The sequence below is a fragment of the Oreochromis niloticus genome, linkage group LG9 (assembly GCF_001858045.2).
Source record: "Oreochromis niloticus isolate F11D_XX linkage group LG9, O_niloticus_UMD_NMBU, whole genome shotgun sequence".
Lineage (NCBI taxonomy): Eukaryota > Metazoa > Chordata > Actinopteri > Cichliformes > Cichlidae > Oreochromis > Oreochromis niloticus.
This window is the reverse complement of record NC_031974.2, coordinates 3321626-3335281: the sequence shown is the minus strand read 5'-3', so window position 1 is coordinate 3335281 and position 13656 is coordinate 3321626.

Here is a 13656-nt window from a genome sequence, read left to right as displayed (position 1 = left end):
TGTTGTTCTTCTGTCAGATCTTCATCGATTACTTCTGCACGGGGCACACCTTCAGACTCTACAGCTGCATAAAAGCCTGTAAGATAAAATTAGTGCACATGACAGGTGTGTGATTCATCTGGAAGTTATGTGCGGATTAGTGTACAATGAGAGCAATTTAGTATGTTTTTAGAGGCCCATGAGCAGTGTTGGTGCCCAGTCTGGATTTGTTACATCCATTTCATATGCTGGTTTGCCTGCAATAATGCTAAATCATAAGCTACTCAGTCGACATGATGACATGACGTGGTTCTGCAGCATCACACATTAGCATGTTTTATCTCATTATCTATGACCTCAGCACATTGAAAATAACACTAAAAGCATTTTAATAGTGATATGAATTAATTTAGAACTCACCGGAAAGAAGATGCGGAGAGCAAACCAACAAAAAGCTGGGGATTGCACAGAACTCGATCCGCTCGTCTCACCGCTGCAATGCAAGCCTGACGTCTTTGTTTAGTAATATCGGATACATGGGATCCCTCACATTGCCTCCAGGTTGAAAAACGATGAAAAGAGAGCCCATTATCCAGCTTCTTGCCTTCACGATCGTGTGATCAAACGTTGCAACTGATAACACAACACGTACGAACCATAGCTGAAGCTGTATCCTGTGTCTAGCCTACTGTCATGGCGGAAAGGGGGCGTGGCCCACCTCCAGTGACGTCAACTCCAAAGCCCTATATCAGGTGTGCATAATTATTAGGCAACTTCCTTTCCTTTGGCAAAATGGGTCAAAAGAAGGACTTGACAGGCTCAGAAAAGTCAAAAATAGTGAGATATCTTGCAGAGGGATGCAGCAGTCTTAAAATTGCAAAGCTTCTGAAGCGTGATCATCGAACAATCAAGCGTTTCATTCAAAATAGTCAACAGGGTCGCAAGAAGCGTGTGGAAAAACCAAGGCGCAAAATAACTGCCCATGAACTGAGAAAAGTCAAGCGTGCAGCTGCCAAGATGCCACTTGCCACCAGTTTGGCCATATTTCAGAGCTGCAACATCACTGGAGTGCCCAAAAGCACAAGGTGTGCAATACTCAGAGACATGGCCAAGGTAAGAAAGGCTGAAAGACCACCACCACTGAACAAGACACACAAGCTGAAACGTCAAGACTGGGCCAAGAAATATCTCAAGACTGATTTTTCTAAGGTTTTATGGACTGATGAAATGAGAGTGAGTCTTGATGGGCCAGATGGATGGGCCCGTGGCTGGATTGGTAAAGGGTAGAGAGCTCCAGTCCCACTCAGACGCCAGCAAGGTGGAGGTGGAGTACTGGTTTGGGCTGGTATCATCAAAGATGAGCTTGTGGGGCCTTTTCGGGTTGAGGATGGAGTCAAGCTCAACTCCCAGTCCTACTGCCAGTTTCTGGAAGACACCTTCTTCAAGCAGTGGTACAGGAAGAAGTCTGCATCCTTCAAGAAAAACATGATTTTCATGCAGGACAATGCTCCATCACACGCGTCCAAGTACTCCACAGCGTGGCTGGCAAGAAAGGGTATAAAAGAAGAAAAACTAATGACATGGCCTCCTTGTTCACCTGATCTGAACCCCATTGAGAACCTGTGGTCCATCATCAAATGTGAGATTTACAAGGAGGGAAAACAGTACACCTCTCTGAACAGTGTCTGGGAGGCTGTGGTTGCTGCTGCACGCAATGTTGATGGTGAACAGATCAAAACACTGACAGAATCCATGGATGGCAGGCTTTTGAGTGTCCTTGCAAAGAAAGGTGGCTATATTGGTCGCCGATTTGTTTTTGTTTTGTTTTTGAATGTCAGAAATGTATATTTGTGACTCTGGAGATGTTATATTGGTTTCACTGGTAAAAATAAATCATTGAAATGGGTATATATTTGTTTTTTGTTAAGTTGCCTAATAATTATGCACAGTAATAGTCACCTGCACACACAGATATCCCCCTAAAATAGCTAAAACTAAAAACAAACTGAAAACTACTTCCAAAAACATTCAGCTTTGATATTAATGAGTTTTTTTGGTTCATTGAGAACATGGTTGTTGTTCAATAATAAAATTATTCCTCAAAAATACAACTTGCCTAATAATTCTGCACTCCCTGTATGTGTGATATGTTGAATAAATGTTCTAATCAAATGCCACTATTCAAAGCTTAATAAAAGAATATAAATGAATAAAGGATCATGATGAATAACATGGTATATGTGTTTTGTAAGCATGTGCGGCCTTCTACGCTCTACGCCACTTCCCTCAAAAGATCAGTCAGACATCCCGCTGACTGTAGCTTTTAACCCTTACTGACATGAGCACAACTCTATGATAAGCACCAAGCGGCAATATGTGTAAAGATGATCATGGTTACACCTGCAATGAAAGACTATATGATTATACCAACACCTGTAAATAGAAGATTAACATGAGGTTATAACAATCACTGTCATCCAAACTTTAATGTAATGTCAATAGCTTCAATAAATGCTTTAATGCAACGCTTATTATATGATTCTAATGCAGTGACAAAATAACAGTAAAATATCTCTTCTCAATATGTATACTGTCTGGTTGTGGGATGGAGCTTTCTCCACACATCAGTCAAATCATTCTGAAGAATGACTGTAGACAAAAGTGAGCCCGAAGGTGGGCGGGGCTCTCCTGTGTTTCAGTCAACTGAAGGGTGGGTTGTGCAATTCCAGTCCCCTCCCACCACTATTATTGAACCACTATTTAATTTTGATAATTCATCATCAATTTTGCGAAATAATCGCACACGACCCGCAGCTGAGTTATGGGCGTATACATTCATAAAAGCAAAAGATAACTCATAGAGGCATCAGGCAGGGGTGCACTCTTTCTGGTATGCTGTATACACTGGCCATTGAACGCCTTTTACACCATCTTAGACAGGAACTCTCAGGTTTGACCTTTGAAGAAGCAGGAAGCACAGTAAAATTGTCAGCTTATGCTGATGATGTTATGGTTTTTATAACCAGTCAAAGTGATATTAACACACTCAGACAGACACTGGACTTATATGAGCAAGTATCCACCGCAAAGGTTAACTGGTCAAAGTGTGAAGGTTTCATTTTGGGAGGGTGGGTTGATGAAGAGGAGCCAGTGTTACCGGCAGACTTACAGTGGAACAGGGAGGGACTGAAGTGTTTGGGGTTTTTTTTGGGAACTGATGTTTTTCAGGGGAAGAACTGGGAGGGTGTTGTTGAAAAAATTAGTGCCTGGTTGTCTCGATGGACTTGGGTCCTGCCACAGTTGTCCTACAGGGGAAGGACTTTGGTTGTTAACAACTTGGCTGCTTCTGTCCTCTGGCACCGTGCTACTGTTGTTGAACCTCCAGCCTCTCTTCTCAAGGAGATACAAAAAAGACTGGTCGATTTCTTCTGGGGAGGGTTTCACTGGATTAGGTCTGCTGTGCTGTCTCTACCTGTGTCAGAGGGGGGTCAGAGTTTGATTGACCTTCAGAGCCGCATCACAGCGTTCCGTCTTCAGACAGCACAGCGTTATCTTTATCAAAGACAACAACCACCCTGGTTCAAGACTGCATCTACGCTGCTTCACAGAATAAAGGACCTTACATATGACAAGCACCTGTTTCTTATAGACCTAACTGGTATGGACCTTTCGCAGACCTCCGTTTTTTACCAGTCTGTTTTGACTGCTTGGAAGACTGTTTTTAAAGTACAGAGAGACTGTTCTCAATTTTATGGTGATGTTGGTGAGGAGCCTCTTTTTTACACGGCTGCCAAGCTGGCTCAGGAGAATGGGATCAGGTCTCTGCGCTTTCTGGAGAAGCTGGTGGAAGAAGTCATGGGTGTTCTTTCTGGACTCGTAAGGGCTGCACTGGGGACTCGCTCTGCAGGTGGTCAACCAAGTTCAGCTGACTTCCCTTCACTGTCTGTTTGTGCTGCAGTTGGGGAGCAGGATGAGGAGGGAGGCTCTCTTCTTTCCTTACGAACACCTGTTCTGGGTGACCTGTCAAGGATTTCAAAGAAGGCTATATATGAGGCGGCTGTAAAGGTGCTGAACAGGGGATTGTTGGCTGGTGTTCTGGAGTCGAGGTGGTCAGGTGTGTTGGCTCCGGGGTCATCTCCGAGGGGCAGCTGGAGATCCCTGTACAAACCTCCCATAGAGAAACGCAGTGCGGATCTCCAGTGGAGGATAGTGCATGGGGCCGTGGCTACGAACAGACACGTGGCACATATGGATCCATGAACAGAGAGCCACTGTCTTTTCTGTCTGACTGAGGAAACACTGCAGCACCTGTGGCTTGGCTGTCCCAGGCTAGCTGGCCTTTTTTCATTGCTGCGGCAGTGGCTTGCTGGCCTTGGGAGTGTTTTGGAGGAGGGTCTCTTTATCCTGGGTCCGAGGTACTCTGCAGCGCAGCGTAGGAAGGTTTGCTTGATTAATTTTTTAATAGGTCAGGCTAAGATGAGTATATGGCTCACAAGGAGGAACAAAATGAAGGGAACAGGATCTGTTAATTTAGAAATTATGTTTAAAGGGTTGGTGGGTGCACGTTTGAAAGTCGGGTTTGTTTATTACAAGATGGTGTCCAACATTGAAGAGTTTGTCTCTATTTGGGGCATTGATGGAGTTTTGTGTAAAATAACTGATGATGATTTAGTTCTGAATTTGTGATGAAAGCCGACTGGAGTGTTTTCTGGTTTTGTTTTCTTTTTTTGTGTTTACTGTATTTGAGTGGGGTTGATGGTGGGAGGGGAGGGTTGTTCATATGTTGATTTGGCATTCATTTTCAGCTATGGTTGTAAATTGAAGCACTGATATAATAAAGATGTGTTAAAGGTCTCCTCTCCTCTCCTCTCCTTCCTGCACTGCATGCTGGGAGTGTGAGTGAATGGGTGTGTGAAGGTGTTTGGTGAGTGCGTGGAGCCACTGAGTGAGTTTGGGACGTTTGGACTGTTTTTTCCAGAAAACTTTGGGCTTTATGGGTGGTTAAAAGGTACGGCAAGTTTATTTCATTGTGTTGTGTGAAGTGAAGAATTTTAGTTAATTGGCCAGTTTTACCTGCAGTACACCGTGGAGCAGGTTCTGCTAGCTGTTGGTGAACAGGTGGGCCATGAGAATATAACTTATGGCTCTCGGATGAACAAGGCTGTGATTGCTTTTCTCCGTGAGGAGCGCTTGGTTCACCTGTTGGTTGAAAGGGGGATCATTCTGGATGATTTGTTTGTGGCTGTTTCGCCACTGTTTGTGCCATCTACGCAGGTCACTGTGCTCCTCCATTCTGCTTCCTCTGCTGTCTGACAGGCCCAAATGGGCTCCTGCACAGCCTATAAGAGCCAAACATACTTCAGCTTTTCATCCTCAGTTTTAGAAAGATGATGAACTCGGCTCAAAATATTGGATTTTCGATTGCGTGAGTCAACAAATGATTTGTCTCCAGGCTGAGCCTGAGATCTGCTTCATTCGTGTCTTTAACACAGAAGACCTAAAGCAATGTTTCTATTTCATCCTCCTGAGTCACAGAGAAAGGATTCTTTGAAACTTCACTACAGACAATGAAATCTGTCCTCACTGAATGACTGATGCTTTCCCTTTGCATGCAGTCCAGAGGCTACAGGACAACGAGGACTTCACATCACTGAAATAAGCAGGAACATTTGAGTGTGACTCGCACTGACCAACCATTCTTGCCCCGACATTTGCAATTTCAAACAGTCTGATGGAGTTACAGCAGCAGGCTCTGTTCATTATTGTCACTTGAACTCTAATCCATCCTAACGTCACATCTTTTCTGGCTTTTTGGCCAAAGGGACAGAAAAACTGCATCTGTGTTTGCTTCACTGTAGTTAACAGACCATCCAAGTAGTCTGTGCTCCAGTTTGGCTCCATTTGCTTCCTTTCATTGGATGTTACTCAGCACCAAATGCACAACTTCAAATGGGGCAGCTGAGATCATGACGTGTGTTGCGTCCATAAATTGGTTCACTTGGGGCCTATTTTACTGAGCAGGACGCCGCACACTGTCCTTTGCTGTGTGCGTTTGACTAACACTGGAACCAGCAGGAGGTGGTGCTCATGGCAAACATTGGATTTCTTCAATAAGTTCACTTGTTGATTTGTATTTATTTTTGCCCTGATTTGAAGACAAAACGAGTATTTCAGATGAATGGTTGGGTTTGATTAGGTTAACATGAGCGCTCGGAGACATTTAAACATCATTCATCAGATTAACTGAGGATCTGTTGTTCTCTTAGTTTGGCGCAGATCAAACAAACAGCAGCAACTCTCTGACAGATCCATTCTCCCTCCCTGCATCCTCTGTGCCTCCTCCTGGCTGAGCTGCAGGTGACATACAGGTGTGAGGTGTCAGGTAGGTGATGATGAAGAACACAACAGGATCCATCTTTAAACTGCTGTCAGACATTATCTACTGGTTGAACTTTAACCTTTTGCATATGCGCAGTAGAAGAATAGAGTGAGCTGCTGACGTGTCTGTTGTGTTAGATGTTCAATAATCCTGATTACAGTATGAACCAAAACAATGAGCATCATGACTGACTGTAACGGAGCGCCTTCTCCTCATCCTCTCTGTTCAACTCTTCGTGTTCACCACAGTCATTGTGGAAACTCAACCAAGGAATTGGCACAAATACTGTTTTTCACAAGATGCCAAAGTCTGGGTGCTGAATGCTTTCTTATGACCAAAGGTGATGAGATGGCTTACAGGGAGGAGGTCGAGACAACCATCTCACCCTCAACGTCACAAAGACAAAGGAGTCGATAGTGGACTTCCAAAGGAGCAGAGAAGCACACACCCCCATCAAAATCAACGGCGCTGCTGTGGAGAGAGTGAGCAGCGTCCGTTTCCTTGGTGTACACCTGGCGGAGGATCTCACATGGTCAGTACACATAAACAAAACAGTGAAGAAGGCGCAGCAGCGCCTCTTCTTTCTCAGGAGACTGAAAAGATTCGGCATAAGCCCCCGCATCCTACCGCTGTGCCATTGAGAGCATCCTCACTGGATGCATCACCACCTGGTATGGCAACAGCAGCGCTTACAACCGCAAAGCTCCCCAGAGAGTAGTGCGGTGTGCTGAACGGATAATTGGAGGTGAGCTTCCCTCCCTCCAGGACATCTACAGGAAGCGGTGCCTGAGGAAAGTGGGGAGGATCATCAAGGACTCCAGTCACCCCAGCCATAAACTGTTCAGACTACTTCCATCAGGAAGGAGGTTCTGCAGCATCTGGAGGCTGGTGTTAGCTGAGGTTAGCTCATAGACTGTTAGACTTGATGGATAGCATTAGCAACGTGCTAGCTACAAATAATCATGTTTGGTTGTGAAAGCAGACAGAAAGAAAACATATCACTGATACAGAAATAGTTTTCTATACGAGATCACTGCAAAAAGTGCAGCCTTACCTAATGTCCATCCTACTGTTACTCATTTACTTTAAGATTTAAAAATCATGTATTGGTATGGGGAGTAACCTTCAGTAATAGTAATGACATTCACACAGATCAGTGCATCACAGCCATCACACAGCAATAGTACATTCATGTAGTTGTAAAAAGCATGATAATAATATTCAGTAATCCAAAGTATTCAGAATACATTACTCTCATTGAGTAACTTAACAGAATAAGTTACAAACTACATTTTAGGCCATGTAATCTGTAGTGGAATACATTTTAAAAGTAACACTGTATATAGTTTTTTTTTTAAATATCTTTTCTTGTTTTCTTGATTATGTGTAACATAAGTAGATAAAAATCTCTATAAAATGAACTTTGTTGCGTGTCTTCATTTTGTGGCTAACATGTTTTAACTGGGTATGAACAGCTTCATGGATGTGTTAGATTGTGAATGTAAATGGACTGATTCTTATATAGCACTTGTCTCCTCTCCCAGAGTCCTCAAAGCGCTGTATACAACATGCCATTATCACACAAGCACTGTTGCTTTTAAGAGCTTTCTAACCACCATTCACACACATTCATACTCTGATGGATGCATCAGGGAGCAACGCGGGGTTAATATCTTGCCCAAGGGTATTTGGCATGCAGACTGGGGGAGCCAGGGATCGAACCAGCAACCTTCCTAATCTGTCAGTCTAATAATACTGAGTAGTGTAGGGAAGAAATGCAGCGTGCTTGGATATTTGTATACATTGTGCCTTACTTCAAAGAAAAAATCAAACAATATTTTTAAGTGTGTTTGAGCAGATTATTGAAATGGATTTAAAGTTAGAAAACCAAGATAGGGTAAAAGGCATTGCAGGGGTCAAAGATTTTTTGTGTGTTTGAATGTGTATAAGAACCTTGTCTTTGTGTCTTGAAGCTCAACTCTGATCTTTGCAAGCTTTTGCAAATTGAAAGAAGTGTCACAGCAGCATACCATCCACAGACCAATGGTCTAGATGAAAAGGCCAACGACAACATAAAAAGCTATGCCTAATTTTTATCTTTCAGTTTTTAATAACATTATTTATGTTATTCAAACTTAATTGTTACTTAATAATTTATTAATTTCTTTACTTCTGATTAAACTTTCATTACTGTGTTTACATATTTCTATGCCTGCATTTAGAGCCCTCCGAAGATTGGTAAATGACCAGCAGAATAACTGGGATGTGTATCTAGATCCCACCCTGTTTTCACTGCGGTCAAAAGTACACACCACAACAAAATACACACCTTTTTTTCTGATGTATGGAAGAGAGGCAGTATTTCCATCAGAAGATGTTGTGTACAATGTGGGGGATCGAATTCTGCTTCTAAACATGAGGAAACGTGGGCGAAAAGGAGGAAGACTTGAACCGGATTTTTCAGGTCCCTACACAATTGATGACATCAGTGGAAAATGTGTTAGACTGAAAAGTCTATACAGTATTGACCATATTAAGCCCTATAGAAGAAGCCAAAATGGACATTCCATCACACTGCCTAAAGGACTCATTGGAACCAGAAGTACAGCACAGGTCACAATTGGAGGGACTGTATTCAACTGCCTGTTAGACTCGGGGTCCCAGGTAACCACCATCTCTCACTCCTTCCACCATGATTATCTCTCTGACCAAGAGATACACCCTCTGAAGAATCTCTTGGAGATAGAAGGAGCGAATGGCCAAGCGGTTCCATACCTTGGCTATGTGGAGATGAACGTCACCTTCCCTTCCGACTTCTTGGGTTCCACCACAGCTGTTGATACACTTGCTCTGGTATTTCCTGATGTCCAATCAGCTCAACAGCCATCAATACTGATTGGCACAAACACTCTGGACTTGGCATATGAGAAAGCATTCTCAGACCAACAACCCTCCTTTCCAGCCCCTCATGGATACAGAACGGTGCTGAAAATTCTTGAGCAACGATACAGACTGGCCAACAGTAATCATCATGGAATCGTCAAGCTGCACACTGACGGACCACAGACCATCCCAGCTGGAAAAACTGTTGCCTTGGAGGGGTTAATTTTCGGACGCTGCCTCCAGGCCGAGAAGGCTGTGTTGGTGGAACATCCGACTTCGTCGCCTCTGCCAGGTGGCTTAATGGTCCCGTCTTGTGTCATGGATTTCCCTTCTCATCAGCCGTACCACTTACCTGTGGTAATCTGCAACCAGTCTGATCATGATGTAACCCTCCCAGCCAAAGCCATCATTGCGGAGATCAGTGCCATTCAGTCCATTCAGTGTCAAGAAAGGAGTCATGACAGTATGCCTCCTAACCCTGTGACTTCTGGATTCAACTTCAACTTTGGTAACTCCCCCTTAACACCGGAATGGAAGAGTCGTATTACTGAGAAGTTAAACGCCCTCCATGATGTCTTCGCCAAACACGACCTTGACTTTGGGAAAACCGACAAAGTGAAACATCAGATCAAGCTCTCTGACCCTACTCCCTTCAAACAGTGCCCAAGACCAATCCATCCTCAAGATCTGGATGCTGTGCGCCAACACCTGAAGGAGCTGGTTGACTCTGGGGTCATCAGAGAGTCAGACTCACCCTTTGCGTCACCCATTGTCGTGGTGCGAAAGAAGAATGGGAGTGTGCGGCTCTGCATTGATTACCGGAAACTAAATCTGCAGACCATCAAAGATGCATATGCATTGCCAAAGTTGGAGGATACTTTTACAGCTCTCTCTGGATCAGAATGGTTTTCAGTCCTTGACCTTAAATCTGGTTATTATCAGATTGAAATGGAAGAGGCAGACAAGAGCAAAACAGCATTTGTATGTCCACTTGGATTCTAGGAGTTCAACAGAATGCCCCAGGGAGTCACAAATGCACCCAGTACCTTCCAACGACTAATGGAAAAGTGCATGGGAGAAATGAACTTGAAAGAAGTCTTGGTCTTCATTGACGACTTGATTATTTTTGCACCAACACTTGAAGAGCATGAGAGGAGACTACTGAAAGTCCTTCACCGTCTGAAGGAATTTGGACTCAAGCTCTCAGTTGAAAAGTGCATGTTCTTCCAGAAATCCGTAAAATACCTGGGGCATGTTGTGTCAAAAGACGGTGTGCAGACAGATCCAGATAAAATCGAGACCCTTAAGTCCTGGTCGGTTCCGAAGACTCTCAAAGAACTCCGCTCTTTCCTGGGTTTCGCAGGATATTACCGCAGGTTCATCCAAGGCTACTCCAACATCGTCAAACCTTTGCATGACCTTACTGCTGGATATCGTCCATCACAGCGGAAACTCAGAGCCACCATCAAGCGAGACCAATATTTGGATCCTAAGGAACCACTTGCCAGTCGCTGGACTCCTGCATGTCAACAAGCCTTTGACACCATTATCAAAAAACTCACCACAGCACCAGTACTTGCTTTCGCCGATCCCCAGAAGCCTTACCTTCTCCATACAGATGCCAGTTCTGCTGGGCTAGGAGCTATTCTGTACCAGGAGCAACAAGGACAAAACCAGGTGATTGCCTACGCAAGTCGCGGTCTGTCGAGGTGTGAGTCAAAATATCCAGCTCACAAACTGGAATTTCTGGCTCTCAAGTGGGCTGTTACGAAGAAGTTTCACGACTATCTCTATGGCACCAACTTCACTGTCATTACTGACAGCAACCCACTCACCTACCTACTTACCTCTGCTAAATTAGATGCCACCAGTTACCGTTGGCTCTCTGCTCTTTCCACTTTTTCATTCAAAATCATGTACAGATCTGGTAAGCAAAATCTAGATGCTGATGCTCTCTCTCGCCGGCCACATGGAGAACTTGCCAATGACCAAATGTCCCAAAAGGAGAGGGAGAGAATTCTTCGATTTGCCCAACACCATCTGGATCAGTCTACCTCAATTTACATCGATCAGCACACGGTCAAAGCCATTTGTGACCGTCAGCTTGTTTATAGCATGGCTGAAGAGACTTCCACCACCGCACTCATCCAGTCACTAACTGCGCATACCGACGGTTTGCCTGACAGCTTCATCAACGACACCCAGTTTGCATCTCCTGTTGTTTCTCAGCTGACAACTGCTGAAATCGCTGAGAGACAGAGGGAAGACCAGATCCTGAGGCATGTCATATTGCTGCTAGAGACTGGGGAAAGTCCACCTCCCATCTTGCGGGATGAACTCCCAGAACTGCCCCTTCTACTCCGAGACCAACATCGCATGGAGCTCCAAAACGGCATTCTCGTGAGAAGGAGGCAAGTTGGGGACCAGCTCTATTACCAGCTAGTGTTACCTCAGAAATTCCGGGCTGAAGTACTGTCAGAACTGCATGACAAGATGGGTCATTTGGGCATCGAACGTACTCTTGACCTCGTACGTCGAAGATTCTACTGGCCGAAAATGGCCAATGATGTGTGGAATAAAGTGAAGACATGTGAGAGATGCACCAAACGGAAAGCCTTACCTGAAAGAGCAGCACCCCTGGTGAACATTCGAACTTATCGACCTCTGGAACTGGTTTGCATGGACTTTTTATCACTGGAACCCGACAGGAGCAGAACCAAAGACATCCTTGTAATAACAGATCACTTTACCAAGTATGCTGTCGCTGTCCCCACTCCAAACCAAAAAGCAAAGACTGTCGCCAAATGTCTCTGGGACAATTTCCTGGTTCATTATGGTATCCCAGTAAAGCTCCATAGTGATCAGGGACCAGACTTTGAGTCACGCACAATAAAAGAACTGTGCAAAATGGCTGGGATTCACAAAATCAGAACTACACCATACCATCCACGAGGTAATCCAGTCGAGCGCTTTAACAGAACACTCCTGAATATGCTCGGAACACTCACCACTGAAGAGAAAACTCACTGGAAAGATTTTGTTAAGCCCCTGGTCCACGCATACAACTGCACCCGGAGTGATGTTACTGGCTACTCACCCTATGAGCTCATGTTTGGTCGACAACCTCGCCTCCCGATTGACCTGATCTTTGGACTGCCTGTGGACAACAATCAGCCCACTCATTCACAGTATGTCCAGAACCTGAAGTCAAATCTAGAAAAGAGCTACAAAATTGCCATTGGAAACGCGGAGAAGCTCATGGGAAGAAACAAGAGCCGTTTCGACCAACATATCACCCCCTCTGAACTGGACGTTGGTGACAGGGTGCTGGTACGTAATGTGAAACTCCGAGGCAAACACAAAATCGCAGACAAATGGGAACCAGACATCTATGTGGTGGTAAAAAGAGCAGACAATCTTCCAGTGTACACTCTCCGACCAGAGAACAAATCCAAACCGATTCGTACTCTACACAGAGATCTGCTCTTACCATGTGGATTCTTGCCAGATTCCACTGAAACCAACCGAACAACTGTAAAACCAACCAGGAAGCGGTCACTCAACCTTTCTGATGAGGACTGTGCACAACCTCAGTCAGAAGATGAGGATGACATAATACCGCATCAGTGGTATGATCCTGTCTCAGAGCCTTTGCAATTCACCACTGTCCACAATCTGCCAGAACCTTCATCCACCATCCCAGCCACTGAAACTTTACCATCTGCTATGCCATTCTGTGAACCTGCTACGCTCCCGTTGCCTCCTCTTGAGCCAGCAGAGAGCGAAACCCCTGACTCAGAAACCCCTGTCAAGGAGGAAGCTCCTGATCCTGTGGAATCAGAGGACAGTCTGTCCTCTGCTGAACTTACCAATGTCGAATTGCCGACTGAGTCCAGTATGTCCTCTGCTGCTGATCTACCATCTAACTCTGACACCTCCAGCTCTGAACTAGAACCTGTGAGAACATCAACTCGGACCAGGAAACCACCGGACCGGTTACAGTACTCTAAATTTGGTCAGCCCATCTTGAAGAGTATTCAGGCACTAGTCCATGGCTTAACCACCCTGTCCAAGTCTCAGCTCCAACTCAACCTGTTAAGAGTAGCCCAACTTTTGAGATGCAGCCTTGCAGTCCTCAGCATCATCAAGTGCTGCAAAATATCAGACCCTCTGTCATACAGTTTGCTCAGAAAATAGCTCAGGTAAAATCAGTCCAAGCACCAGAACAGCTTGTACCAGTGACCCCCCAGAAACCCAGCACGCAAGAAAAAGGTGGCATAGCTAAAAATCTCACTCTGACCGGTCGGTCAGTTGTTGCTAGTTTGGCTAGTCGAGTGACTGGAATGTTTTATTTACTGCTCCGCTCTTGCTAATTTTGACCTGTTGGTGAAATTTCTGATTTACAGAAAGCGGCT